The following is a 27744-nucleotide window of genomic DNA, read 5'->3' as shown; positions in this document are numbered from 1 at the left end:
CCCTTTTGCACGGAAGCTTTGGAGGAAGGTAGGCCCACTTTTGAAGTGGGCCTGCGGCCTAAAAGATTTTAATCACGAATGTGTCTTTTACGGTCTTTTTAACTGCCCCAATTTTAAACAGCAGATGATCTGCTGGATGATTATTAATTGTTTTAAAAATGCCATCTGGAAAGTTAGGAACATCTTACTTTTTAAACATGATTTTATTGATGTTAAAAACTGTATAAAGCTGGCCCTGAGTGAGATGTACATCTATTACCTAAGAGACAAGAAACAGTTGGGGGCCAGCGAGGCAGCATCCATGTGGTGTCTGCCTCTATGGAACGAAATAACAGTATAATCAGTTTTTATGACATTTGTATAATGTTTTATCCTGCCATTTTTATTTTTTCTCCTTTTATTACTGGTTTTATTATTTGTATTTTAAAACTTTTGTGAACCTTTTATTATTTTGCATTTTAAATTTTGTATGGTTTCTTATTTATTCAATAAAATTTTGTTGAAACCTTATCTGTTCTTATCAGTTTAATATCTGATACGTCCCCTATCTGGGGACCATATATTAAATGGATTTTTGAGAACGGGGGCCGATTTCGAAGCTTGCTTCCGTCGCCCTATGCATTGACCCGATATGGCAGTATCTTCGGGTACAGTGCACCACCCCCTTACAGGGTTAAAAAGAAAGATTCCTACTTTCATTGCTACCTGCTTGCTGGCTAGCCAGCTAGCCAGCCCTGTGGGCCTTGCTGCTGCTGCAGCCAAAAAACAAAAGGTGGTGCTGCTGCTGCTGCTTCTGCTGCTTCTGCTTGTGTCTGGCCGCTGTTGGAGCGTCCAGGCACAGGACTTCTGCTGCTGCTGACTAAATGGCCTCCTTAATTGGATCATTTGAGTAGCCAGCACACCTGTGCAGGTAGGGCATGACATGATAGGCAGCTGCCTTGATAGCGGGTGGGTGCTGAATGTTCCTAATTGACAAAATAAGATTAATGCTTATGAAGAAATATAAAATCTCATCCCTTCCCCAATATCGCGCCACACCCCTACCCCTTAATTCCCTGGTTGAACTTGATGGACATATGTCTTTTTTCGACCGTACTAACTATGTAACTATGTAACATAACATGGGGGGGGGGTCTCCTGGCTGTTCACACAGGTGTGTCATTGCTGTACATTGACCATGCATTGCTTCTGTGGTATTGCAAAGGCAAAGACAAATGCTTCCAGCCATCCATTGCACTAATGGATTGGTCATCAGCTGGCTGTCTATGTCCCGCATCAATATAGACCAAAGTACAGAGGGTTAGGCTATGCTATTGTGCACCTACCTGATGCATCAGAAGGTGCGAGGCCCTTGCTAAATTCTGTGCACAGACTTTGAGATCTATACTTTAGACTGTATCTAAACCTGCTCCAACATGGACTGACATTCTGGCCTACTTTCAGCCGATGCGACTTGTCTGTCGCTGAACAGTCGCTTTTTATGTATTCAGCACCTATGTATAATGTTGTAAAAATGCTCTAGAAGCTAAAGTCGCAGAAATGTCACACATATTTGGCCTGCAACTTTCTGTGCGACAAATTCAGACAGGAAAAATCAGTATAAATCCTTAGAAAATTATCCCCCAGTGTCTCCATCTGCTGGCGGTATTGAATAAGCATTGCTGCACTGATGGGGTATGCATTAGACAAAAAAAAAGAAGAAAAAGAAGAATAATACGCCCAGAAAAGAGGCGAAAAGGAGAAAAACGTAAAAAAACGTGAAAAAAAAGTAAGAGGAAGAGAAGGGAAAAAAAGGTGGAAATGGGTTTAAAAGTGATTTCGGCGGAGAAATATATATATATATATATATATATATATATATATATATATATATATATACGCGCACACACACACATATATATAAACGTATTCTCCGTTGAGATATTGCAGCCGCTGCTGTGTCCAGGCCCAGGAGCCTTAGCACTGTGCTGTGATGTCACTCAATACCACTGACATCACTAGGTGTAAACAACATCTCTCCTTTGCTGTGTATGTGACTATGGAGCTGTTTGGTGATGTCGTCTATTATGGCCTTCATAGAAGCAACAGGAGATTGTTGCATCCATCTAGAACCCTCAGAACTACAGTGCTATGATGTCACTCACTTCCACAGGCCTTGCAGAGTGTAAACAACAACAACCCAGCTTTGTTGTGTATGTAACCATAGGGATTTGTGATGTCACCTAGAACCTTCACAGCAGCGACAGCTTTATGAGGAGCATCAGCACTGCTCTGCCTGAGCAGAACCATCACCGCCATAGGTTGTCAAATAACCCGGGTTTAACCCACACAGGTAAGTCCAATGGGGTGCAGGCATGTCCTCTATGCTTACAGCTTCCCGTGGGTGTTGGTTTGATACCGTTTGGGGACAGCCAAGGAGGCATCTGCAGGCAACAAAGGTAGGTGTGTGCTTGTGTGTGTGTTTCCTATGCAGATCCTAAGCCCAGTGTCACATGCAAGTAGGAGGAGTAAGAAGGGTTCCTGGCAAATCCGGGTTATGGATTGCATTTAAAAAGGCCCCGTGGGAGTGCAATGGGCCCCTGTCTTGCTGCTTAGCAATAATGGTATGGGTTTAGGTTCTGCTGTGTGTACTGGTGGTTGACTGCCCCCCAGCCCAGAGTGTGCATGGAAAATTGTCTGGCAGCCTCCCTGACAGCAAGCAGTGATAGTGCCCATGAAGGGGACCTTGTTGGGCCCGCCCCTTTCACGGTTATCGCTTCTCGGCCTTTTGGCTAAGATCAAGTGTAGTATCTGTTCTTATCAGTTTAATATCTGATACGTCCCCTATCTGGGGACCATATATTAAATGGATTTTTGAGAACGGGGGCCGATTTCGAAGCTTGCTTCCGTCGCCCTATGCATTGACCCGATATGGCAGTATCTTCGGGTACAGTGCACCACCCCCTTACAGGGTTAAAAAGAAAGATTCCTACTTTCATTGCTACCTGCTTGCTGGCTAGCCAGCTAGCCAGCCCTGTGGGCCTTGCTGCTGCTGCAGCCAAAAAACAAAAGGTGGTGCTGCTGCTGCTGCTTCTGCTGCTTCTGCTTGTGTCTGGCCGCTGTTGGAGCGTCCAGGCACAGGACTTCTGCTGCTGCTGACTAAATGGCCTCCTTAATTGGATCATTTGAGTAGCCAGCACACCTGTGCAGGTAGGGCATGACATGATAGGCAGCTGCCTTGATAGCGGGTGGGTGCTGAATGTTCCTAATTGACAAAATAAGATTAATGCTTATGAAGAAATATAAAATCTCATCCCTTCCCCAATATCGCGCCACACCCCTACCCCTTAATTCCCTGGTTGAACTTGATGGACATATGTCTTTTTTCGACCGTACTAACTATGTAACTATGTAACATAACATGGGGGGGGGGGTCTCCTGGCTGTTCACACAGGTGTGTCATTGCTGTACATTGACCATGCATTGCTTCTGTGGTATTGCAAAGGCAAAGACAAATGCTTCCAGCCATCCATTGCACTAATGGATTGGTCATCAGCTGGCTGTCTATGTCCCGCATCAATATAGACCAAAGTACAGAGGGTTAGGCTATGCTATTGTGCACCTACCTGATGCATCAGAAGGTGCGAGGCCCTTGCTAAATTCTGTGCACAGACTTTGAGATCTATACTTTAGACTGTATCTAAACCTGCTCCAACATGGACTGACATTCTGGCCTACTTTCAGCCGATGCGACTTGTCTGTCGCTGAACAGTCGCTTTTTATGTATTCAGCACCTATGTATAATGTTGTAAAAATGCTCTAGAAGCTAAAGTCGCAGAAATGTCACACATATTTGGCCTGCAACTTTCTGTGCGACAAATTCAGACAGGAAAAATCAGTATAAATCCTTAGAAAATTATCCCCCAGTGTCTCCATCTGCTGGCGGTATTGAATAAGCATTGCTGCACTGATGGGGTATGCATTAGACGAAAAAAAAGAAGAAAAAGAAGAATAATACGCCCAGAAAAGAGGCGAAAAGGAGAAAAACGTAAAAAAACGTGAAAAAAAAGTAAGAGGAAGAGAAGGGAAAAAAAGGTGGAAATGGGTTTAAAAGTGATTTCGGCGGAGAAATATATATATATATATATATATATATATATATATATATATACGCGCACACACACACATATATATAAACGTATTCTCCGTTGAGATATTGCAGCTGCTGCTGTGTCCAGGCCCAGGAGCCTTAGCACTGTGCTGTGATGTCACTCAATACCACTGACATCACTAGGTGTAAACAACATCTCTCCTTTGCTGTGTATGTGACTATGGAGCTGTTTGGTGATGTCGTCTATTATGGCCTTCATAGAAGCAACAGGAGATTGTTGCATCCATCTAGAACCCTCAGAACTACAGTGCTATGATGTCACTCACTTCCACAGGCCTTGCAGAGTGTAAACAACAACAACCCAGCTTTGTTGTGTATGTAACCATAGGGATTTGTGATGTCACCTAGAACCTTCACAGCAGCGACAGCTTTATGAGGAGCATCAGCACTGCTCTGCCTGAGCAGAACCATCACCGCCATAGGTTGTCAAATAACCCGGGTTTAACCCACACAGGTAAGTCCAATGGGGTGCAGGCATGTCCTCTATGCTTACAGCTTCCCGTGGGTGTTGGTTTGATACCGTTTGGGGACAGCCAAGGAGGCATCTGCAGGCAACAAAGGTAGGTGTGTGCTTGTGTGTGTGTTTCCTATGCAGATCCTAAGCCCAGTGTCACATGCAAGTAGGAGGAGTAAGAAGGGTTCCTGGCAAATCCGGGTTATGGATTGCATTTAAAAAGGCCCCGTGGGAGTGCAATGGGCCCCTGTCTTGCTGCTTAGCAATAATGGTATGGGTTTAGGTTCTGCTGTGTGTACTGGTGGTTGACTGCCCCCCAGCCCAGAGTGTGCATGGAAAATTGTCTGGCAGCCTCCCTGACAGCAAGCAGTGATAGTGCCCATGAAGGGGACCTTGTTGGGCCCGCCCCTTTCACGGTTATCGCTTCTCGGCCTTTTGGCTAAGATCAAGTGTAGTATCTGTTCTTATCAGTTTAATATCTGATACGTCCCCTATCTGGGGACCATATATTAAATGGATTTTTGAGAACGGGGGCCGATTTCGAAGCTTGCTTCCGTCGCCCTATGCATTGACCCGATATGGCAGTATCTTCGGGTACAGTGCACCACCCCCTTACAGGGTTAAAAAGAAAGATTCCTACTTTCATTGCTACCTGCTTGCTGGCTAGCCAGCTAGCCAGCCCTGTGGGCCTTGCTGCTGCTGCAGCCAAAAAACAAAAGGTGGTGCTGCTGCTGCTGCTTCTGCTGCTTCTGCTTGTGTCTGGCCGCTGTTGGAGCGTCCAGGCACAGGACTTCTGCTGCTGCTGACTAAATGGCCTCCTTAATTGGATCATTTGAGTAGCCAGCACACCTGTGCAGGTAGGGCATGACATGATAGGCAGCTGCCTTGATAGCGGGTGGGTGCTGAATGTTCCTAATTGACAAAATAAGATTAATGCTTATGAAGAAATATAAAATCTCATCCCTTCCCCAATATCGCGCCACACCCCTACCCCTTAATTCCCTGGTTGAACTTGATGGACATATGTCTTTTTTCGACCGTACTAACTATGTAACTATGTAACATAACATGGGGGGGGGGGTCTCCTGGCTGTTCACACAGGTGTGTCATTGCTGTACATTGACCATGCATTGCTTCTGTGGTATTGCAAAGGCAAAGACAAATGCTTCCAGCCATCCATTGCACTAATGGATTGGTCATCAGCTGGCTGTCTATGTCCCGCATCAATATAGACCAAAGTACAGAGGGTTAGGCTATGCTATTGTGCACCTACCTGATGCATCAGAAGGTGCGAGGCCCTTGCTAAATTCTGTGCACAGACTTTGAGATCTATACTTTAGACTGTATCTAAACCTGCTCCAACATGGACTGACATTCTGGCCTACTTTCAGCCGATGCGACTTGTCTGTCGCTGAACAGTCGCTTTTTATGTATTCAGCACCTATGTATAATGTTGTAAAAATGCTCTAGAAGCTAAAGTCGCAGAAATGTCACACATATTTGGCCTGCAACTTTCTGTGCGACAAAGTCAGACAGGAAAAATCAGTATAAATCCTTAGAAAATTATCCCCCAGTGTCTCCATCTGCTGGCGGTATTGAATAAGCATTGCTGCACTGATGGGGTATGCATTAGACGAAAAAAAAGAAGAAAAAGAAGAATAATACGCCCAGAAAAGAGGCGAAAAGGAGAAAAACGTAAAAAAACGTGAAAAAAAAGTAAGAGGAAGAGAAGGGAAAAAAAGGTGGAAATGGGTTTAAAAGTGATTTCGGCGGAGAAATATATATATATATATATATATATATATATATATATATACGCGCACACACACACATATATATAAACGTATTCTCCGTTGAGATATTGCAGCCGCTGCTGTGTCCAGGCCCAGGAGCCTTAGCACTGTGCTGTGATGTCACTCAATACCACTGACATCACTAGGTGTAAACAACATCTCTCCTTTGCTGTGTATGTGACTATGGAGCTGTTTGGTGATGTCGTCTATTATGGCCTTCATAGAAGCAACAGGAGATTGTTGCATCCATCTAGAACCCTCAGAACTACAGTGCTATGATGTCACTCACTTCCACAGGCCTTGCAGAGTGTAAACAACAACAACCCAGCTTTGTTGTGTATGTAACCATAGGGATTTGTGATGTCACCTAGAACCTTCACAGCAGCGACAGCTTTATGAGGAGCATCAGCACTGCTCTGCCTGAGCAGAACCATCACCGCCATAGGTTGTCAAATAACCCGGGTTTAACCCACACAGGTAAGTCCAATGGGGTGCAGGCATGTCCTCTATGCTTACAGCTTCCCGTGGGTGTTGGTTTGATACCGTTTGGGGACAGCCAAGGAGGCATCTGCAGGCAACAAAGGTAGGTGTGTGCTTGTGTGTGTGTTTCCTATGCAGATCCTAAGCCCAGTGTCACATGCAAGTAGGAGGAGTAAGAAGGGTTCCTGGCAAATCCGGGTTATGGATTGCATTTAAAAAGGCCCCGTGGGAGTGCAATGGGCCCCTGTCTTGCTGCTTAGCAATAATGGTATGGGTTTAGGTTCTGCTGTGTGTACTGGTGGTTGACTGCCCCCCAGCCCAGAGTGTGCATGGAAAATTGTCTGGCAGCCTCCCTGACAGCAAGCAGTGATAGTGCCCATGAAGGGGACCTTGTTGGGCCCGCCCCTTTCACGGTTATCGCTTCTCGGCCTTTTGGCTAAGATCAAGTGTAGTATCTGTTCTTATCAGTTTAATATCTGATACGTCCCCTATCTGGGGACCATATATTAAATGGATTTTTGAGAACGGGGGCCGATTTCGAAGCTTGCTTCCGTCGCCCTATGCATTGACCCGATATGGCAGTATCTTCGGGTACAGTGCACCACCCCCTTACAGGGTTAAAAAGAAAGATTCCTACTTTCATTGCTACCTGCTTGCTGGCTAGCCAGCTAGCCAGCCCTGTGGGCCTTGCTGCTGCTGCAGCCAAAAAACAAAAGGTGGTGCTGCTGCTGCTGCTTCTGCTGCTTCTGCTTGTGTCTGGCCGCTGTTGGAGCGTCCAGGCACAGGACTTCTGCTGCTGCTGACTAAATGGCCTCCTTAATTGGATCATTTGAGTAGCCAGCACACCTGTGCAGGTAGGGCATGACATGATAGGCAGCTGCCTTGATAGCGGGTGGGTGCTGAATGTTCCTAATTGACAAAATAAGATTAATGCTTATGAAGAAATATAAAATCTCATCCCTTCCCCAATATCGCGCCACACCCCTACCCCTTAATTCCCTGGTTGAACTTGATGGACATATGTCTTTTTTCGACCGTACTAACTATGTAACTATGTAACATAACATGGGGGGGGGGGTCTCCTGGCTGTTCACACAGGTGTGTCATTGCTGTACATTGACCATGCATTGCTTCTGTGGTATTGCAAAGGCAAAGACAAATGCTTCCAGCCATCCATTGCACTAATGGATTGGTCATCAGCTGGCTGTCTATGTCCCGCATCAATATAGACCAAAGTACAGAGGGTTAGGCTATGCTATTGTGCACCTACCTGATGCATCAGAAGGTGCGAGGCCCTTGCTAAATTCTGTGCACAGACTTTGAGATCTATACTTTAGACTGTATCTAAACCTGCTCCAACATGGACTGACATTCTGGCCTACTTTCAGCCGATGCGACTTGTCTGTCGCTGAACAGTCGCTTTTTATGTATTCAGCACCTATGTATAATGTTGTAAAAATGCTCTAGAAGCTAAAGTCGCAGAAATGTCACACATATTTGGCCTGCAACTTTCTGTGCGACAAATTCAGACAGGAAAAATCAGTATAAATCCTTAGAAAATTATCCCCCAGTGTCTCCATCTGCTGGCGGTATTGAATAAGCATTGCTGCACTGATGGGGTATGCATTAGACGAAAAAAAAGAAGAAAAAGAAGAATAATACGCCCAGAAAAGAGGCGAAAAGGAGAAAAACGTAAAAAAACGTGAAAAAAAAGTAAGAAGAAGAGAAGGGAAAAAAAGGTGGAAATGGGTTTAAAAGTGATTTCGGCGGAGAAATATATATATATATATATATATATATATATATATATATATATACGCGCACACACACACATATATATAAACGTATTCTCCGTTGAGATATTGCAGCCGCTGCTGTGTCCAGGCCCAGGAGCCTTAGCACTGTGCTGTGATGTCACTCAATACCACTGACATCACTAGGTGTAAACAACATCTCTCCTTTGCTGTGTATGTGACTATGGAGCTGTTTGGTGATGTCGTCTATTATGGCCTTCATAGAAGCAACAGGAGATTGTTGCATCCATCTAGAACCCTCAGAACTACAGTGCTATGATGTCACTCACTTCCACAGGCCTTGCAGAGTGTAAACAACAACAACCCAGCTTTGTTGTGTATGTAACCATAGGGATTTGTGATGTCACCTAGAACCTTCACAGCAGCGACAGCTTTATGAGGAGCATCAGCACTGCTCTGCCTGAGCAGAACCATCACCGCCATAGGTTGTCAAATAACCCGGGTTTAACCCACACAGGTAAGTCCAATGGGGTGCAGGCATGTCCTCTATGCTTACAGCTTCCCGTGGGTGTTGGTTTGATACCGTTTGGGGACAGCCAAGGAGGCATCTGCAGGCAACAAAGGTAGGTGTGTGCTTGTGTGTGTGTTTCCTATGCAGATCCTAAGCCCAGTGTCACATGCAAGTAGGAGGAGTAAGAAGGGTTCCTGGCAAATCCGGGTTATGGATTGCATTTAAAAAGGCCCCGTGGGAGTGCAATGGACCCCTGTCTTGCTGCTTAGCAATAATGGTATGGGTTTAGGTTCTGCTGTGTGTACTGGTGGTTGACTGCCCCCCAGCCCAGAGTGTGCATGGAAAATTGTCTGGCAGCCTCCCTGACAGCAAGCAGTGATAGTGCCCATGAAGGGGACCTTGTTGGGCCCGCCCCTTTCACGGTTATCGCTTCTCGGCCTTTTGGCTAAGATCAAGTGTAGTATCTGTTCTTATCAGTTTAATATCTGATACGTCCCCTATCTGGGGACCATATATTAAATGGATTTTTGAGAACGGGGGCCGATTTCGAAGCTTGCTTCCGTCGCCCTATGCATTGACCCGATATGGCAGTATCTTCGGGTACAGTGCACCACCCCCTTACAGGGTTAAAAAGAAAGATTCCTACTTTCATTGCTACCTGCTTGCTGGCTAGCCAGCTAGCCAGCCCTGTGGGCCTTGCTGCTGCTGCAGCCAAAAAACAAAAGGTGGTGCTGCTGCTGCTGCTTCTGCTGCTTCTGCTTGTGTCTGGCCGCTGTTGGAGCGTCCAGGCACAGGACTTCTGCTGCTGCTGACTAAATGGCCTCCTTAATTGGATCATTTGAGTAGCCAGCACACCTGTGCAGGTAGGGCATGACATGATAGGCAGCTGCCTTGATAGCGGGTGGGTGCTGAATGTTCCTAATTGACAAAATAAGATTAATGCTTATGAAGAAATATAAAATCTCATCCCTTCCCCAATATCGCGCCACACCCCTACCCCTTAATTCCCTGGTTGAACTTGATGGACATATGTCTTTTTTCGACCGTACTAACTATGTAACTATGTAACATAACATGGGGGGGGGGTCTCCTGGCTGTTCACACAGGTGTGTCATTGCTGTACATTGACCATGCATTGCTTCTGTGGTATTGCAAAGGCAAAGACAAATGCTTCCAGCCATCCATTGCACTAATGGATTGGTCATCAGCTGGCTGTCTATGTCCCGCATCAATATAGACCAAAGTACAGAGGGTTAGGCTATGCTATTGTGCACCTACCTGATGCATCAGAAGGTGCGAGGCCCTTGCTAAATTCTGTGCACAGACTTTGAGATCTATACTTTAGACTGTATCTAAACCTGCTCCAACATGGACTGACATTCTGGCCTACTTTCAGCCGATGCGACTTGTCTGTCGCTGAACAGTCGCTTTTTATGTATTCAGCACCTATGTATAATGTTGTAAAAATGCTCTAGAAGCTAAAGTCGCAGAAATGTCACACATATTTGGCCTGCAACTTTCTGTGCGACAAATTCAGACAGGAAAAATCAGTATAAATCCTTAGAAAATTATCCCCCAGTGTCTCCATCTGCTGGCGGTATTGAATAAGCATTGCTGCACTGATGGGGTATGCATTAGACGAAAAAAAAGAAGAAAAAGAAGAATAATACGCCCAGAAAAGAGGCGAAAAGGAGAAAAACGTAAAAAAACGTGAAAAAAAAGTAAGAGGAAGAGAAGGGAAAAAAAGGTGGAAATGGGTTTAAAAGTGATTTCGGCGGAGAAATATATATATATATATATATATATATATATATATATGCGCACACACACACATATATATAAAAGTATTCTCCGTTGAGATATTGCAGCCGCTGCTGTGTCCAGGCCCAGGAGCCTTAGCACTGTGCTGTGATGTCACTCAATACCACTGACATCACTAGGTGTAAACAACATCTCTCCTTTGCTGTGTATGTGACTATGGAGCTGTTTGGTGATGTCGTCTATTATGGCCTTCATAGAAGCAACAGGAGATTGTTGCATCCATCTAGAACCCTCAGAACTACAGTGCTATGATGTCACTCACTTCCACAGGCCTTGCAGAGTGTAAACAACAACAACCCAGCTTTGTTGTGTATGTAACCATAGGGATTTGTGATGTCACCTAGAACCTTCACAGCAGCGACAGCTTTATGAGGAGCATCAGCACTGCTCTGCCTGAGCAGAACCATCACCGCCATAGGTTGTCAAATAACCCGGGTTTAACCCACACAGGTAAGTCCAATGGGGTGCAGGCATGTCCTCTATGCTTACAGCTTCCCGTGGGTGTTGGTTTGATACCGTTTGGGGACAGCCAAGGAGGCATCTGCAGGCAACAAAGGTAGGTGTGTGCTTGTGTGTGTGTTTCCTATGCAGATCCTAAGCCCAGTGTCACATGCAAGTAGGAGGAGTAAGAAGGGTTCCTGGCAAATCCGGGTTATGGATTGCATTTAAAAAGGCCCCGTGGGAGTGCAATGGGCCCCTGTCTTGCTGCTTAGCAATAATGGTATGGGTTTAGGTTCTGCTGTGTGTACTGGTGGTTGACTGCCCCCCAGCCCAGAGTGTGCATGGAAAATTGTCTGGCAGCCTCCCTGACAGCAAGCAGTGATAGTGCCCATGAAGGGGACCTTGTTGGGCCCGCCCCTTTCACGGTTATCGCTTCTCGGCCTTTTGGCTAAGATCAAGTGTAGTATCTGTTCTTATCAGTTTAATATCTGATACGTCCCCTATCTGGGGACCATATATTAAATGGATTTTTGAGAACGGGGGCCGATTTCGAAGCTTGCTTCCGTCGCCCTATGCATTGACCCGATATGGCAGTATCTTCGGGTACAGTGCACCACCCCCTTACAGGGTTAAAAAGAAAGATTCCTACTTTCATTGCTACCTGCTTGCTGGCTAGCCAGCTAGCCAGCCCTGTGGGCCTTGCTGCTGCTGCAGCCAAAAAACAAAAGGTGGTGCTGCTGCTGCTGCTTCTGCTTGTGTCTGGCCGCTGTTGGAGCGTCCAGGCACAGGACTTCTGCTGCTGCTGACTAAATGGCCTCCTTAATTGGATCATTTGAGTAGCCAGCACACCTGTGCAGGTAGGGCATGACATGATAGGCAGCTGCCTTGATAGCGGGTGGGTGCTGAATGTTCCTAATTGACAAAATAAGATTAATGCTTATGAAGAAATATAAAATCTCATCCCTTCCCCAATATCGCGCCACACCCCTACCCCTTAATTCCCTGGTTGAACTTGATGGACATATGTCTTTTTTCGACCGTACTAACTATGTAACTATGTAACATAACATGGGGGGGGGGTCTCCTGGCTGTTCACACAGGTGTGTCATTGCTGTACATTGACCATGCATTGCTTCTGTGGTATTGCAAAGGCAAAGACAAATGCTTCCAGCCATCCATTGCACTAATGGATTGGTCATCAGCTGGCTGTCTATGTCCCGCATCAATATAGACCAAAGTACAGAGGGTTAGGCTATGCTATTGTGCACCTACCTGATGCATCAGAAGGTGCGAGGCCCTTGCTAAATTCTGTGCACAGACTTTGAGATCTATACTTTAGACTGTATCTAAACCTGCTCCAACATGGACTGACATTCTGGCCTACTTTCAGCCGATGCGACTTGTCTGTCGCTGAACAGTCGCTTTTTATGTATTCAGCACCTATGTATAATGTTGTAAAAATGCTCTAGAAGCTAAAGTCGCAGAAATGTCACACATATTTGGCCTGCAACTTTCTGTGCGACAAAGTCAGACAGGAAAAATCAGTATAAATCCTTAGAAAATTATCCCCCAGTGTCTCCATCTGCTGGCGGTATTGAATAAGCATTGCTGCACTGATGGGGTATGCATTAGACGAAAAAAAAGAAGAAAAAGAAGAATAATACGCCCAGAAAAGAGGCGAAAAGGAGAAAAACGTAAAAAAACGTGAAAAAAAAGTAAGAGGAAGAGAAGGGAAAAAAAGGTGGAAATGGGTTTAAAAGTGATTTCGGCGGAGAAATATATATATATATATATATATATATATATATATATATATATATGCGCACACACACACATAGATATAAACGTATTCTCCGTTGAGATATTGCAGCCGCTGCTGTGTCCAGGCCCAGGAGCCTTAGCACTGTGCTGTGATGTCACTCAATACCACTGACATCACTAGGTGTAAACAACATCTCTCCTTTGCTGTGTATGTGACTATGGAGCTGTTTGGTGATGTCGTCTATTACGGCCTTCATAGAAGCAACAGGAGATTGTTGCATCCATCTTGAACCCTCAGAACTACAGTGCTATGATGTCACTCACTTCCACAGGCCTTGCAGAGTGTAAACAACAACAACCCAGCTTTGTTGTGTATGTAACCATAGGGATTTGTGATGTCACCTAGAACCTTCACAGCAGCGACAGCTTTATGAGGAGCATCAGCACTGCTCTGCCTGAGCAGAACCATCACCGCCATAGGTTGTCAAATAACCCGGATTTAACCCACACAGGTAAGTCCAATGGGGTGCAGGCATGTCCTCTATGCTTACAGCTTCCCGTGGGTGTTGGTTTGATACCGTTTGGGGACAGCCAAGGAGGCATCTGCAGGCAACAAAGGTAGGTGTGTGCTTGTGTGTGTGTTTCCTATGCAGATCCTAAGCCCAGTGTCACATGCAAGTAGGAGGAGTAAGAAGGGTTCCTGGCAAATCCGGGTTATGGATTGCATTTAAAAAGGCCCCGTGGGAGTGCAATGGGCCCCTGTCTTGCTGCTTAGCAATAATGGTATGGGTTTAGGTTCTGCTGTGTGTACTGGTGGTTGACTGCCCGACAGCCCAGAGTGTGCATGGAAAATTGTCTGGCAGCCTCCCTGACAGCAAGCAGTGATAGTGCCCATGAAGGGGACCTTGTTGGGCCCGCCCCTTTCACGGTTATCGCTTCTCGGCCTTTTGGCTAAGATCAAGTGTAGTATCTGTTCTTATCAGTTTAATATCTGATACGTCCCCTATCTGGGGACCATATATTAAATGGATTTTTGAGAACGGGGGCCGATTTCGAAGCTTGCTTCCGTCGCCCTATGCATTGACCCGATATGGCAGTATCTTCGGGTACAGTGCACCACCCCCTTACAGGGTTAAAAAGAAAGATTCCTACTTTCATTGCTACCTGCTTGCTGGCTAGCCAGCTAGCCAGCCCTGTGGGCCTTGCTGCTGCTGCAGCCAAAAAACAAAAGGTGGTGCTGCTGCTGCTTCTGCTGCTTCTGCTTCTGCTTGTGTCTGGCCCCTGTTGGAGCGTCCAGGCACAGGACTTCTGCTGCTGCTGACTAAATGGCCTCCTTAATTGGATCATTTGAGTAGCCAGCACACCTGTGCAGGTAGGGCATGACATGATAGGCAGCTGCCTTGATAGCGGGTGGGTGCTGAATGTTCCTAATTGACAAAATAAGATTAATGCTTATGAAGAAATATAAAATCTCATCCCTTCCCCAATATCGCGCCACACCCCTACCCCTTAATTCCCTGGTTGAACTTGATGGACATATGTCTTTTTTCGACCGTACTAACTATGTAACTATGTAACATAACATGGGGGGGGGGGGTCTCCTGGCTGTTCACACAGGTGTGTCATTGCTGTACATTGACCATGCATTGCTTCTGTGGTATTGCAAAGGCAAAGACAAATGCTTCCAGCCATCCATTGCACTAATGGATTGGTCATCAGCTGGCTGTCTATGTCCCGCATCAATATAGACCAAAGTACAGAGGGTTAGGCTATGCTATTGTGCACCTACCTGATGCATCAGAAGGTGCGAGGCCCTTGCTAAATTCTGTGCACAGACTTTGAGATCTATGCTTTAGACTGTATCTAAACCTGCTCCAACATGGACTGACATTCTGGCCTACTTTCAGCCGATGCGACTTGTCTGTCGCTGAACAGTCGCTTTTTATGTATTCAGCACCTATGTATAATGTTGTAAAAATGCTCTAGAAGCTAAAGTCGCAGAAATGTCACACATATTTGGCCTGCAACTTTCTGTGCGACAAATTCAGACAGGAAAAATCAGTATAAATCCTTAGAAAATTATCCCCCAGTGTCTCCATCTGCTGGCGGTATTGAATAAGCATTGCTGCACTGATGGGGTATGCATTAGACGAAAAAAAAGAAGAAAAAGAAGAATAATACGCCCAGAAAAGAGGCGAAAAGGAGAAAAACGTAAAAAAACGTGAAAAAAAAGTAAGAGGAAGAGAAGGGAAAAAAAGGTGGAAATGGGTTTAAAAGTGATTTCGGCGGAGAAATATATATATATATATATATATATATATATATATATATATATATATGCGCACACACACACATAGATATAAACGTATTCTCCGTTGAGATATTGCAGCCGCTGCTGTGTCCAGGCCCAGGAGCCTTAGCACTGTGCTGTGATGTCACTCAATACCACTGACATCACTAGGTGTAAACAACATCTCTCCTTTGCTGTGTATGTGACTATGGAGCTGTTTGGTGATGTCGTCTATTACGGCCTTCATAGAAGCAACAGGAGATTGTTGCATCCATCTTGAACCCTCAGAACTACAGTGCTATGATGTCACTCACTTCCACAGGCCTTGCAGAGTGTAAACAACAACAACCCAGCTTTGTTGTGTATGTAACCATAGGGATTTGTGATGTCACCTAGAACCTTCACAGCAGCGACAGCTTTATGAGGAGCATCAGCACTGCTCTGCCTGAGCAGAACCATCACCGCCATAGGTTGTCAAATAACCCGGATTTAACCCACACAGGTAAGTCCAATGGGGTGCAGGCATGTCCTCTATGCTTACAGCTTCCCGTGGGTGTTGGTTTGATACCGTTTGGGGACAGCCAAGGAGGCATCTGCAGGCAACAAAGGTAGGTGTGTGCTTGTGTGTGTGTTTCCTATGCAGATCCTAAGCCCAGTGTCACATGCAAGTAGGAGGAGTAAGAAGGGTTCCTGGCAAATCCGGGTTATGGATTGCATTTAAAAAGGCCCCGTGGGAGTGCAATGGGCCCCTGTCTTGCTGCTTAGCAATAATGGTATGGGTTTAGGTTCTGCTGTGTGTACTGGTGGTTGACTGCCCCCCAGCCCAGAGTGTGCATGGAAAATTGTCTGGCAGCCTCCCTGACAGCAAGCAGTGATAGTGCCCATGAAGGGGACCTTGTTGGGCCCGCCCCTTTCACGGTTATCGCTTCTCGGCCTTTTGGCTAAGATCAAGTGTAGTATCTGTTCTTATCAGTTTAATATCTGATACGTCCCCTATCTGGGGACCATATATTAAATGGATTTTTGAGAACGGGGGCCGATTTCGAAGCTTGCTTCCGTCGCCCTATGCATTGACCCGATATGGCAGTATCTTCGGGTACAGTGCACCACCCCCTTACAGGGTTAAAAAGAAAGATTCCTACTTTCATTGCTACCTGCTTGCTGGCTAGCCAGCTAGCCAGCCCTGTGGGCCTTGCTGCTGCTGCAGCCAAAAAACAAAAGGTGGTGCTGCTGCTGCTTCTGCTGCTTCTGCTTCTGCTTGTGTCTGGCCCCTGTTGGAGCGTCCAGGCACAGGACTTCTGCTGCTGCTGACTAAATGGCCTCCTTAATTGGATCATTTGAGTAGCCAGCACACCTGTGCAGGTAGGGCATGACATGATAGGCAGCTGCCTTGATAGCGGGTGGGTGCTGAATGTTCCTAATTGACAAAATAAGATTAATGCTTATGAAGAAATATAAAATCTCATCCCTTCCCCAATATCGCGCCACACCCCTACCCCTTAATTCCCTGGTTGAACTTGATGGACATATGTCTTTTTTCGACCGTACTAACTATGTAACTATGTAACATAACATGGGGGGGGGGGTCTCCTGGCTGTTCACACAGGTGTGTCATTGCTGTACATTGACCATGCATTGCTTCTGTGGTATTGCAAAGGCAAAGACAAATGCTTCCAGCCATCCATTGCACTAATGGATTGGTCATCAGCTGGCTGTCTATGTCCCGCATCAATATAGACCAAAGTACAGAGGGTTAGGCTATGCTATTGTGCACCTACCTGATGCATCAGAAGGTGCGAGGCCCTTGCTAAATTCTGTGCACAGACTTTGAGATCTATGCTTTAGACTGTATCTAAACCTGCTCCAACATGGACTGACATTCTGGCCTACTTTCAGCCGATGCGACTTGTCTGTCGCTGAACAGTCGCTTTTTATGTATTCAGCACCTATGTATAATGTTGTAAAAATGCTCTAGAAGCTAAAGTCGCAGAAATGTCACACATATTTGGCCTGCAACTTTCTGTACGACAAATTCAGACAGGAAAAATCAGTATAAATCCTTAGAAAATTATCCCCCAGTGTCTCCATCTGCTGGCGGTATTGAATAAGCATTGCTGCACTGATGGGGTATGCATTAGACGAAAAAAAAGAAGAAAAAGAAGAATAATACGCCCAGAAAAGAGGCGAAAAGGAGAAAAACGTAAAAAAACGTGAAAAAAAAGTAAGAGGAAGAGAAGGGAAAAAAAGGTGGAAATGGGTTTAAAAGTGATTTCGGCGGAGAATATATATATATATATATATATATATATATATATATATATATATATATGCGCACACACACACATAGATATAAACGTATTCTCCGTTGAGATATTGCAGCCGCTGCTGTGTCCAGGCCCAGGAGCCTTAGCACTGTGCTGTGATGTCACTCAATACCACTGACATCACTAGGTGTAAACAACATCTCTCCTTTGCTGTGTATGTGACTATGGAGCTGTTTGGTGATGTCGTCTATTACGGCCTTCATAGAAGCAACAGGAGATTGTTGCATCCATCTTGAACCCTCAGAACTACAGTGCTATGATGTCACTCACTTCCACAGGCCTTGCAGAGTGTAAACAACAACAACCCAGCTTTGTTGTGTATGTAACCATAGGGATTTGTGATGTCACCTAGAACCTTCACAGCAGCGACAGCTTTATGAGGAGCATCAGCACTGCTCTGCCTGAGCAGAACCATCACCGCCATAGGTTGTCAAATAACCCGGATTTAACCCACACAGGTAAGTCCAATGGGGTGCAGGCATGTCCTCTATGCTTACAGCTTCCCGTGGGTGTTGGTTTGATACCGTTTGGGGACAGCCAAGGAGGCATCTGCAGGCAACAAAGGTAGGTGTGTGCTTGTGTGTGTGTTTCCTATGCAGATCCTAAGCCCAGTGTCACATGCAAGTAGGAGGAGTAAGAAGGGTTCCTGGCAAATCCGGGTTATGGATTGCATTTAAAAAGGCCCCGTGGGAGTGCAATGGGCCCCTGTCTTGCTGCTTAGCAATAATGGTATGGGTTTAGGTTCTGCTGTGTGTACTGGTGGTTGACTGCCCCCCAGCCCAGAGTGTGCATGGAAAATTGTCTGGCAGCCTCCCTGACAGCAAGCAGTGATAGTGCCCATGAAGGGGACCTTGTTGGGCCCGCCCCTTTCACGGTTATCGCTTCTCGGCCTTTTGGCTAAGATCAAGTGTAGTATCTGTTCTTATCAGTTTAATATCTGATACGTCCCCTATCTGGGGACCATATATTAAATGGATTTTTGAGAACGGGGGCCGATTTCGAAGCTTGCTTCCGTCGCCCTATGCATTGACCCGATATGGCAGTATCTTCGGGTACAGTGCACCACCCCCTTACAGGGTTAAAAAGAAAGATTCCTACTTTCATTGCTACCTGCTTGCTGGCTAGCCAGCTAGCCAGCCCTGTGGGCCTTGCTGCTGCTGCAGCCAAAAAACAAAAGGTGGTGCTGCTGCTGCTTCTGCTGCTTCTGCTGCTTCTGCTTCTGCTTGTGTCTGGCCCCTGTTGGAGCGTCCAGGCACAGGACTTCTGCTGCTGCTGACTAAATGGCCTCCTTAATTGGATCATTTGAGTAGCCAGCACACCTGTGCAGGTAGGGCATGACATGATAGGCAGCTGCCTTGATAGCGGGTGGGTGCTGAATGTTCCTAATTGACAAAATAAGATTAATGCTTATGAAGAAATATAAAATCTCATCCCTTCCCCAATATCGCGCCACACCCCTACCCCTTAATTCCCTGGTTGAACTTGATGGACATATGTCTTTTTTCGACCGTACTAACTATGTAACTATGTAACATAACATGGGGGGGGGGGGTCTCCTGGCTGTTCACACAGGTGTGTCATTGCTGTACATTGACCATGCATTGCTTCTGTGGTATTGCAAAGGCAAAGACAAATGCTTCCAGCCATCCATTGCACTAATGGATTGGTCATCAGCTGGCTGTCTATGTCCCGCATCAATATAGACCAAAGTACAGAGGGTTAGGCTATGCTATTGTGCACCTACCTGATGCATCAGAAGGTGCGAGGCCCTTGCTAAATTCTGTGCACAGACTTTGAGATCTATGCTTTAGACTGTATCTAAACCTGCTCCAACATGGACTGACATTCTGGCCTACTTTCAGCCGATGCGACTTGTCTGTCGCTGAACAGTCGCTTTTTATGTATTCAGCACCTATGTATAATGTTGTAAAAATGCTCTAGAAGCTAAAGTCGCAGAAATGTCACACATATTTGGCCTGCAACTTTCTGTGCGACAAATTCAGACAGGAAAAATCAGTATAAATCCTTAGAAAATTATCCCCCAGTGTCTCCATCTGCTGGCGGTATTGAATAAGCATTGCTGCACTGATGGGGTATGCATTAGACGAAAAAAAAGAAGAAAAAGAAGAATAATACGCCCAGAAAAGAGGCGAAAAGGAGAAAAACGTAAAAAAACGTGAAAAAAAAGTAAGAGGAAGAGAAGGGAAAAAAAGGTGGAAATGGGTTTAAAAGTGATTTCGGCGGAGAAATATATATATATATATATATATATATATATATATATATATATATGCGCACACACACACATAGATATAAACGTATTCTCCGTTGAGATATTGCAGCCGCTGCTGTGTCCAGGCCCAGGAGCCTTAGCACTGTGCTGTGATGTCACTCAATACCACTGACATCACTAGGTGTAAACAACATCTCTCCTTTGCTGTGTATGTGACTATGGAGCTGTTTGGTGATGTCGTCTATTACGGCCTTCATAGAAGCAACAGGAGATTGTTGCATCCATCTTGAACCCTCAGAACTACAGTGCTATGATGTCACTCACTTCCACAGGCCTTGCAGAGTGTAAACAACAACAACCCAGCTTTGTTGTGTATGTAACCATAGGGATTTGTGATGTCACCTAGAACCTTCACAGCAGCGACAGCTTTATGAGGAGCATCAGCACTGCTCTGCCTGAGCAGAACCATCACCGCCATAGGTTGTCAAATAACCCGGATTTAACCCACACAGGTAAGTCCAATGGGGTGCAGGCATGTCCTCTATGCTTACAGCTTCCCGTGGGTGTTGGTTTGATACCGTTTGGGGACAGCCAAGGAGGCATCTGCAGGCAACAAAGGTAGGTGTGTGCTTGTGTGTGTGTTTCCTATGCAGATCCTAAGCCCAGTGTCACATGCAAGTAGGAGGAGTAAGAAGGGTTCCTGGCAAATCCGGGTTATGGATTGCATTTAAAAAGGCCCCGTGGGAGTGCAATGGGCCCCTGTCTTGCTGCTTAGCAATAATGGTATGGGTTTAGGTTCTGCTGTGTGTACTGGTGGTTGACTGCCCCCCAGCCCAGAGTGTGCATGGAAAATTGTCTGGCAGCCTCCCTGACAGCAAGCAGTGATAGTGCCCATGAAGGGGACCTTGTTGGGCCCGCCCCTTTCACGGTTATCGCTTCTCGGCCTTTTGGCTAAGATCAAGTGTAGTATCTGTTCTTATCAGAACAGATTACCTGGCAGGGGAGATACCATGATCGCTACGGTCTGAAGAACTCCAAGCATTGTGGTAGAGATTTTGCGTAGTACGATTGCAGTACTTTTCGTTCTTATTAGAACCGCATTTCTCTAGAGCATACCACCTGAAGATCGTCTCCTGCCTGCCTCGGAACATCTGAAGAAGGAGAAGATCTTGAAGACTGCAGCTCCGGAAGAAGCCGACGAAGAACCTGGAAGAAGGGAATCGGCGGTGAATTCCGGAACAGCGGCGAAGAGGAAGGCGGCGCAGAATCTTTTCGAAGAAACTCGCTGCCTCTGGAGAAGGATTTGCATAGCTCCTCCCACCGGGACCGGATCTGCATAGCTCCTCCCACCCGGGAAAGAAGACTTTGCGAAGCCTCTCTCCACAAGCAAGCAAGGAAGCGGAAAAGAGCCTGCTGGAAGAAGCCATGGCCTCAACCAGCAAGTCCACCCAGGAGGCTGCAGGGCAAGGCCTGGAGGTCCAGCCCCAACCACAGCAAGCTTCAACCTCCACCACGGCACGGCAAGGCAGAAGGGCGGCAGAATTCCTAACCTGGAAGCTCCAACCCTGGAGCCCTGGATGAGGCAGACTGTTGCCTTGAAGCTCAAGCCCGTGGACGGAAGGGTGCCGGACATGTCCCACGACGTGTTCTGCAAGAAGATGCTGGCGGATCAAGGCTTCCCCACGGCTGACACCCTGGGAATAGCAACCTTCTTTTCGGGAATCTTCTACATCACCTTTGCCACCATTGGGACCTGTAGAAGATACTGGGAGGTGGTGAAAGCGGCGAGTCCCGAATCCCCTTTCTCTCGCTTTGTGGGCAACTGCCTTATTCAAAGAGAGGAGAGGCGGGTGACGGTCTCAATGCGGAACCCACACACCCCAGGCACGGACATCTCGACCTTCCTGAAGCGCTTCTGCACCGTGGTGAGGGAGCCCACCCGCATCCTGAACTCACTCGGATACTGGACCTGCAAGTGGTCTGTGGTCGTCAGACTCAACAAGAACCCTGCTTCTCCAGACGGACTACAGCACCTGCCAACGACATTTTCCTTGGGCAACTCCACAGGACTTATCTTCTACCCGGACATGCCGCAGACCTGCAGGAGATGTGGCAAGATGGGCCACGAGGGCAAGGACTGTACGGAGGATGCCTGCAGGTATTGCCGTGTGACAGGTCACACGACCAAGGACTGCCCCAAGAGCAAGACCTGCAACCTCTGCGGACTGGCAGCCCACAGCTACAAGGACTGCCCCCAGAGGGAGAGAACATGGGCATCTGTGGCAGCGAGAGCACCGAAGCCAGCCCCAGCTCCGGAGCCAACACCACGGATGGCCAAGCCGACCAAGGAGGGTAAGAAGGCGAAAGCCACCACCCCTGCCCCGTCCCGCCCCTCCCCTGCCCCTCCCGCCCCATCCCCTGCCCCTCCCGCCCCATCCCCTGCCCCTCCCGCCCCATCCCCTGCCCCTCCCGCCCCATCCCCTGCCCCATCCCGTCCTGCCCCATCCCGTCCCACCCCTGCCCCATCCCGTCCCACCCCTGCCCCATCCCGTCCCACCCCTGCCCCATCCCGTCCCACCCCCGCCCCTCCTGCCCCATCCCGCCCCACCCCTGCCCCCCGTACCCCACCCCGGCCCACCCCTGCCCCCCGTACCCCACCCCGGCCCACCCCTGCCCCGTCCTCCCCTGCCCGGCCCACCCCTGCCCCGTCCTCCCCTGCCCGGCCCACCCCTGCCCCGTCCTCCCCTGCCCGGGCACTCTCTCCTGCCCCCCGCCCCACCCAGCCTCCTTTCTCTCCTGGCCCAGCAGCACCTAACCCCCCTCCAGCTGCTGGTGCCCGCCCTTCAGAGGACTTTCCTGTGCTTCCTCCCCCAGGTACCATACAGAGGAAGAGGAAAGGAAGGGACAACGTATCAGAAGAGTCCCACAAAAGAAAGATAATCGAGACCTGCGAGACCCCTCAAGCTTCAGATGAGGAGGAGGAGATGGAGCAGGTCTGCGAGAGCCTTGAAGCTTCAGAAGGAGAGGAGGTGATGGAGCAGGCCCAAGTGGAGCAGGTCCAAGCAGAGCCAGTCCAAGCTCAATCTATTGAGGAGCTGCTGCAGGACCCAGAGGTTAAGAAAATCCTGGACACTCCGTCCAACACGGTCTACGACGAGTTCTTGGAAGGGCGCTACGAGAAGCCACAGGAGCCGACAGGCGCCAGAGAAGAGGACCCGTCCGACCAGACTGGTAACTAGTATCAGAACTAACCTCTCTTTTTATTCCCATGGCTGATCTCAACATCTTCTGCATTAATGTGAGGAGTATTAGAGCTTGGTTTAGATTTCAGACTGTTCTTACGTTCTTAGATTCCCAGAGGTGTGATGTTTACATGTTGCAGGAATGTGCTTTGTCTGCTTCTAGGTCTTACAACCATCTGGCCAGGCAGTGGCCTCACGGCCCTTCCTACTGGTCTGGTGGGGGCGACAATAGGTCTGCGGGGGTGGCCATCCTGATCAGGGGAGGTAACTTTGCACTTGATTCCGTCCGGGAGCTCGTCTGTGGCAGACTTCTTGTCGCAGACGGTTCCTGGGCGGGTGAGCCCGTGCGGCTCATCAACGTGTATGCCTCCCCTGAGAGGGATGTCCGACTGGAGGTTCTCCAGGCCCTGCGGGCTGAACTCGCCACCACTAGAGCAGTAGTGTTGGGTGGTGACTTCAACTGCCCCATTGAGGTGGACGGGCGCAGTTCTGGCACATCCGCCAACCTGGACGTGACGTCTAAACTGCTGATTGAGATGGTGACGGAGGCATCCTTGCAGGACGTTGTCGGGTCCATCGGGAACGGCTCCGTAAACTATACGTGGAGCCGCCCCGATGGCTCGCTCCGTTCTCGGATAGACTTCATCTTCACTTCGAGAGCAGTCAGAAAGGTGTCGTACTCTATGGTCCCCTGCTTCTTCTCTGACCACAGGGCCATTCGATTCCGGGGGACTCTGGGCCATGGATTCCCACCTGGCCCGGGCTCCTGGAAGTTGAATTGTGCCCTGTTGGAGCAGAGGGAGGTCATGGAGGAACTTAGGGATGCTTACCTTGTATGGCGAAATGACAAATGTCTGTTCAAGTGCATCAGCGATTGGTGGGAATATGTTAAAGTCGAATTCCGTTGTTTCTTTCAGGCAAAAGGCAGACAACAGGCGTGTGCGAAGAAGTGGGACTTGAGGAAACTGCAGCGCGAGCTGCGGTCCCTGCAGGACCTGCTCCAGTGTGGCTGGGACGTCAGGGAGGAGCTGGAGGAGACCAAAAAGAGCTTGAAAAGGCACTTTGAGGAGGAATCCAAGCGAATCGTCTTTCGTTCCAAGGTGGAGAACCTGGAGAAGGGTGAGAAATGTAACTCTTTCTTTTTCAGGAAGCTCCATGCCGGCCACACGCCCCTGACTGAGCTACGAGATGAGACCGGACACATGAGGAGCGGCAAGGAGGAAGTGATGGGGGTCGTCCACGACTTCTACAGCAACCTCTACGCCCCCAAGTCATCCGACCCCGAAGCCGCCGAGAGGTTCCTGTCAGGTGTCACTAACGTTGTTGATCCCGCAGGTGCGGCGGCTATGGACGATCCCTTGACGGTGGGGGAGCTGCTCTCTGCCGCTAAATCCTTTAAGCCCGGCAAGACCCCGGGCAGTGACGGTCTCCCGGCCGAGCTCTACGTAGCGCTGGGTGACCTGATCTGTCCGGACCTGTCGGAGGTGTACGAGGAGATGGTGGTGGGGGGCAGAATGCCTCCGTCGTTGAGGGAAGGGATGATCACGATCTTGTATAAGCGGAAGGGGGAGAGATGTGACCTGAAAAACTGGCGTCCCATCTCTCTCCTGAACGTGGACTACAAGATCCTCGCCAAGGTGCTGGCCAACAGGCTGAAACCTGTCATGGGGCAGATCGTCCATCCGGACCAGACCTGCAGCATTCCTGGCCGCAGGATTGCCGACAGCCTTGCCCTTGTGAGAGACACGGTCCATTACATCCAGGACCGCGGGGGCCGCGCCGCCCTGGTCAGCTTAGATCAGGAGAAGGCGTTCGACCGTGTCTCCCACGCATTCATGGACAGGGTTTTGCGCAGGCTGGGTCTGGGGAAGATGTTTTGCTCTTTTGTTAACGTTATGTATTTTGACATTTACAGCACGGTGTTGGTGAACGGCTGGAAGACTGACCCCTTTCCTATTCTTTCAGGGGTTAGACAAGGCTGCCCTCTTTCACCTCTCCTTTTTGTTTGTGTTATAGAGCTCTTCGCTGAGACTATCCGGCAGAATGGAGAGATCAGAGGGATCACCGCACCAGGACCAGATCGCCACGAGGTCAAGTGCTCGCTCTACATGGACGACGTGACCGTCTTCTGCGCTGACCAGCGTTCGGTGACTGCACTCGTCCAGACCTGCGAGGACTTCGGCAGAGCTTCGGGGGCAAAAGTCAACTGCGGGAAGTCGGAGGCCATGCTCTTCGGGGAATGGCACCTGGCTTCTTCCGCCCCCTTCCCCTTTACTATTAAGCCGGACTTCATTCAAATTCTTGGAGTCTGGTTCGGGAAGGAAGGAGCGGCCCTTAAGTCTTGGCAAGACCGACTAGGAAGGATAAACTCGAAGATCGGACTGTGGAGCTCCAGAAAGCTCACGATGGAAGGCAAGGCACTTGTCCTGCGGAGTGAAGTTTTGCCTGTGCTCCAATATACCGCACAGGCCTGGCCTCCCCATACCACTGTTTGCAAGGCCATCACCCGGACAGTGTTTGGCTTCGTCTGGGGCAAAATGGACAGAGTCAAGAGGACCGTGATGTACAAGGAACCCCGCAAGGGTGGGAAGGGAATACCCGACATCCCCGCTCTGCTGAGGGCCTCCTTTGCATGTGTCACGGTGCAGCGGACTCTTGTAGAAAAGACTGGCTCAGCGGGCAGGTCCATGTCTCGCTTGCTTCTCATGCCCCTCTGGAGACAGCTGGGCTGGGACAAGTGGGACAGCTCCATCCCTTACAACTGGAACACTCCCTGGTTCTATGGGGATGTTGTCCGGTTTGTGAGGGAGCACCAGCTGGAAGGACTGAAACCAGACCTATGGAAGCCAAAGACAATCCACAAGCTCATCCGAGCTAAGGACTCGACCGAGCTGGTTCCGGGACTCCCCGCAGCCACTGCAGAGACAGTTTGGAACAATGTGGCCTCAAAGCGGCTTACCAATGGACACAAGGACTTGTCGTGGATGGCCGTCATGGGAGGTCTCTCTCTCAGGTCATTCATGCATGCCCGCAACCTGTGCAAGACCCGGTACTGCCCCCGTTGCCCCTACGTGGAGGAAACATCTTTCCACGTGTTTTGGCAGTGCCCCTTTGCACAGGGTCTGTTGGACGCCCTAGAACAGGAACTCAGAGACTCAGTGCCCAGGAGCTGCCTATCGTACCATTCGGTGCTTTACGGCCTGTTCCCTGGGACCCACGACGTGGAGGCCATCCAGGAGGCCTGGCGCCTTATGAACTGTTTTAAGGACGCAGTGTGGCTTGCCAGGAACCGCCTCGTGATCAACAGGGAAAACATGTCCGTCCGGGACTGCCGCAGGTTCATCAAGAACCTGCTTAGAGACTATTCCATCTTGGACAGCTCGGCCGTTGATGAGGAAGAAGAGGAGTGAAGACCCCTCTCCTTCTCCCATGTCTCCCTGAAGATACAGCCCAACAGTTTGGCCCTGTGATCCGCCCCCTCCCTACCCCCACATAGTCGCCCACACCCCTACCCCGATCACAGATTGTATTATTTGGTTTTTGTTTGATCTCTTGTGCCTTTCTATTGCAGGATTGAGCTGAATGTTAGAGTAGCATGGTGTGCGATGTATAGCTTAGGGAACCTTTGCTGTGTATTGTACTATCATGCTTTGTGTGACTGTAATTTATTGTACGACTTGTAATGACTGAACGGAAAATAAAGCTCTTTCAATCAAAAATCTGTTCTTATCAGTTTAATATCTGATACGTCCCCTATCTGGGGACCATATATTAAATGGATTTTTGAGAACGGGGGCCGATTTCGAAGCTTGCTTCCGTCGCCCTATGCATTGACCCGATATGGCAGTATCTTCGGGTACAGTGCACCACCCCCTTACAGGGTTAAAAAGAAAGATTCCTACTTTCATTGCTACCTGCTTGCTGGCTAGCCAGCTAGCCAGCCCTGTGGGCCTTGCTGCTGCTGCAGCCAAAAAACAAAAGGTGGTGCTGCTGCTGCTGCTTCTGCTGCTTCTGCTTGTGTCTGGCCGCTGTTGGAGCGTCCAGGCACAGGACTTCTGCTGCTGCTGACTAAATGGCCTCCTTAATTGGATCATTTGAGTAGCCAGCACACCTGTGCAGGTAGGGCATGACATGATAGGCAGCTGCCTTGATAGCGGGTGGGTGCTGAATGTTCCTAATTGACAAAATAAGATTAATGCTTATGAAGAAATATAAAATCTCATCCCTTCCCCAATATCGCGCCACACCCCTACCCCTTAATTCCCTGGTTGAACTTGATGGACATATGTCTTTTTTCGACCGTACTAACTATGTAACTATGTAACATAACATGGGGGGGGGGGTCTCCTGGCTGTTCACACAGGTGTGTCATTGCTGTACATTGACCATGCATTGCTTCTGTGGTATTGCAAAGGCAAAGACAAATGCTTCCAGCCATCCATTGCACTAATGGATTGGTCATCAGCTGGCTGTCTATGTCCCGCATCAAT

The 27744-nt window shown here is 48.3% G+C and overlaps 9 non-coding genes and 2 pseudogenes across 9 annotated transcripts; all 11 read left to right on the top strand.

Annotated features, from left to right (window-relative positions):
* The first annotated feature begins 477 nt into the window (after positions 1 to 477).
* LOC130324629 (U2 spliceosomal RNA) lies at positions 478 to 663 on the top strand. Its single transcript, XR_008869600.1, has one exon. It is a non-coding gene; the product is annotated as a U2 spliceosomal RNA (small nuclear RNA).
* A 2088-nt stretch (positions 664 to 2751) lies between these two features.
* On the top strand, positions 2752 to 2942 carry LOC130324628 (U2 spliceosomal RNA). Its single transcript, XR_008869599.1, has one exon. It is a non-coding gene; the product is annotated as a U2 spliceosomal RNA (small nuclear RNA).
* A 2081-nt stretch (positions 2943 to 5023) lies between these two features.
* Positions 5024 to 5214, top strand: LOC130324627 (U2 spliceosomal RNA). Its single transcript, XR_008869598.1, has one exon. It is a non-coding gene; the product is annotated as a U2 spliceosomal RNA (small nuclear RNA).
* Positions 5215 to 7293: 2079 nt separating this feature from the next.
* LOC130324626 (U2 spliceosomal RNA) lies at positions 7294 to 7484 on the top strand. Its single transcript, XR_008869597.1, has one exon. It is a non-coding gene; the product is annotated as a U2 spliceosomal RNA (small nuclear RNA).
* Positions 7485 to 9567: 2083 nt separating this feature from the next.
* Positions 9568 to 9758, top strand: LOC130324638 (U2 spliceosomal RNA). The gene has a single exon (XR_008869604.1). It is a non-coding gene; the product is annotated as a U2 spliceosomal RNA (small nuclear RNA).
* Positions 9759 to 11832: 2074 nt separating this feature from the next.
* Positions 11833 to 12023, top strand: LOC130324637 (U2 spliceosomal RNA). Its single transcript, XR_008869603.1, has one exon. It is a non-coding gene; the product is annotated as a U2 spliceosomal RNA (small nuclear RNA).
* A 2073-nt stretch (positions 12024 to 14096) lies between these two features.
* Positions 14097 to 14287, top strand: LOC130324635 (U2 spliceosomal RNA). The gene has a single exon (XR_008869602.1). It is a non-coding gene; the product is annotated as a U2 spliceosomal RNA (small nuclear RNA).
* A 2089-nt stretch (positions 14288 to 16376) lies between these two features.
* Positions 16377 to 16567, top strand: LOC130324634 (U2 spliceosomal RNA). Its single transcript, XR_008869601.1, has one exon. It is a non-coding gene; the product is annotated as a U2 spliceosomal RNA (small nuclear RNA).
* Positions 16568 to 18656: 2089 nt separating this feature from the next.
* LOC130324625 (U2 spliceosomal RNA) lies at positions 18657 to 18847 on the top strand. The gene has a single exon (XR_008869596.1). It is a non-coding gene; the product is annotated as a U2 spliceosomal RNA (small nuclear RNA).
* A 2096-nt stretch (positions 18848 to 20943) lies between these two features.
* LOC130324632 (U2 spliceosomal RNA) lies at positions 20944 to 21113 on the top strand (annotated as a pseudogene).
* A 5840-nt stretch (positions 21114 to 26953) lies between these two features.
* On the top strand, positions 26954 to 27126 carry LOC130324631 (U2 spliceosomal RNA; annotated as a pseudogene).
* Positions 27127 to 27744: the final 618 nt, after the last annotated feature.

Source organism: Hyla sarda, unplaced genomic scaffold (genome assembly GCF_029499605.1).
Source record: "Hyla sarda isolate aHylSar1 unplaced genomic scaffold, aHylSar1.hap1 scaffold_2651, whole genome shotgun sequence".
In the NCBI taxonomy this organism is placed as follows: Eukaryota; Metazoa; Chordata; class Amphibia; order Anura; family Hylidae; genus Hyla; species Hyla sarda.
This window is presented reverse-complemented; position numbering and strand designations above follow the sequence as displayed.